The following is a 2,120-nucleotide window of genomic DNA, read 5'->3' as shown; positions in this document are numbered from 1 at the left end:
AAATCAGAAAACTTGAGGGAGGAGTTAATCTCAGTTCGTCCCTATCTGGAGAGACTGCCTTTTCAAGTAAAGCTTGAAACTGCTGGAGGCTGTTAGTACCCTCTGGGTACAAACCCTGATTCCTGCTTCACACCACCAGCCCTTTGTTGCTGCCAAAGATTTCAGAGTGAGGAATGATTGTAGGCTTTGCAGGTTAAAGGCACACGTGGCAGGCAGGGGTAGAGCTCTGAGCCCACAAAGTCACATGGTTACAAATTCAGTTACTAAAGTAGTCATTTCTTAGCCATTTTGCAGTCACTGTTGCATAGGTGAAAGTTGTGGATTTCTCCTTAGGAAGATGCAGTCCAAGGACACACATACTTACAAATTCATATGTCAGAAACCTTAGGTCTTGGAAGTCATTTCCACACCTGAGAGTTAAAGACTCACAATACCCCTAAGTGGCAGAGCCCAATTCACATGCAAAAGTATCCCCTATGCTACCTTGGCCAATTTAGTCTTACCACTTTTCTCTGAAAGCCCACTCCAGGGCTCAGGACCCTAAATGCCGAGCCCCAAAACTCAAGACTGGGTCTCAGCTCAGAACGTCTGCTTCTAGCTTCTAGGACACACTCAGCCAGTGATCAGCCATCCTGAAAGTCTTCCCTTGCACCTCTCCCCTTTCCGGCTCTGTGCCTAAGCCAACCCGTGCTTTCTACTATTCCATTCTCAGGTTCCTTGCCCAGTATGAGTCTGTCCTGAGGAGAGTTAGTTTCAGGCAACTACTTCCCCTGCCCGAGATTTTACTGCCTTCGGGCAGTGAAGCCTCTGGAGTTAAAAAGGAGAAAAGTTGAATAAGGGCATTTTGGAAGTTAGGTGTCCTGAGCCTGGAGACCATCATCCTCTCAACGGAAAGAAATGCGGCAAGAGGTAGGCATGCCCAAGGAAACAGTGAAGCTTCTGGACACCGAGCAGTGTGGCGCAGACTTGCGTTTCGGGTCACTCATGGCTCGCCCGAAGCGAGTTTTGGCTCTGCCTGGGATAACAGCCTAGCTGGGGTCCTTGCTGCCCCCCACCGGCTTCCGATGCCGCTGCAGAGCTTGCCGCGCTCAATGGTGTACGGGCTGCGGTGTATCATGCGCTGCGGGCTCGGACCTTCAGGTAGTCTTAGAGCAGCAGCCCAACACAGAGAACCGGAAACCTGTTGCGTAGGAGGTTGGAGGTTGGAGGTGCTGGGTAACTGGGTGTTGCGGAACACACTTAACCTGGAGAGTAAGTTCACGTTTCATGGATGCAGGTCCTCTTTGTTCTGGCGTGGGCGCGCTTGCGGCAAGTTTGAGGGTGAACGCCACGTGGATGTTCTTGTGGTCATGTCATTTTGTGAGTATCTGTGGTTTGGGAGTGGGCACATGTTTGGAGACAACTCTGAGTTTGTGTGTGTGTAAGAGTATGGCTGGAATTGAATGTGAGGATTACACTCCGCAAGACTCTTTGGTATTGTCAAGCTTGGTGGGCTTTCTAGCAAAGGACTGAATTGCGGTAGATTTGGGTGAGGGGCTGATATCAAGCCACTGTAACATCTTGGTAACAGCAGCCAGAAGCAAAGAGCAGTTAGACAAGTGGGAAGGTGGGTGAGTTTTCAGTGATGAAAGGTGGAGGGGAAGGGGCGGGGCTGGAAGTGCGCCTGGAGGATTGGGAAGCATCTATGGCTCGAACCTCCCTGCTCAAGCCCAGCGGGGCATCCCGCCCCTCCTTCCCCACACATGGACCACCCAGCGTTGACTCTAGGAATCCACACAAGGTGGGGAGTGGGAAAGTAGGATGCGATCCCACAGAATCCCCCTTGAGCTTTCTCAGGAAGCGCTTCCAATCCCTACCTAGCTGGGAAACAGGTACATGGTTACCAATGAGAACATTGGTTTAACACGGGAATCTGATCTCCATTTCAAAGATGAGTAGATTGAGGTGTTAGACGTTTCTAGCCCATGATCTTACTGCCTGGAAAAGGCACAGCTGGAATAAGTTCAAGTCTGACAAGTTCTTGAACCTCTACCTCTTGATTCCCATTGCTCTGCCCCCGGGTGGGTAATTCCAGCTGCTTGAATCAGACACCCTGGTTGAGCACAGAATCATCAACTCTG

Source organism: Camelus ferus, chromosome 10 (genome assembly GCF_009834535.1).
Source record: "Camelus ferus isolate YT-003-E chromosome 10, BCGSAC_Cfer_1.0, whole genome shotgun sequence".
NCBI classification, from domain to species: Eukaryota; Metazoa; Chordata; class Mammalia; order Artiodactyla; family Camelidae; genus Camelus; species Camelus ferus.
This window is presented reverse-complemented; position numbering follows the sequence as displayed.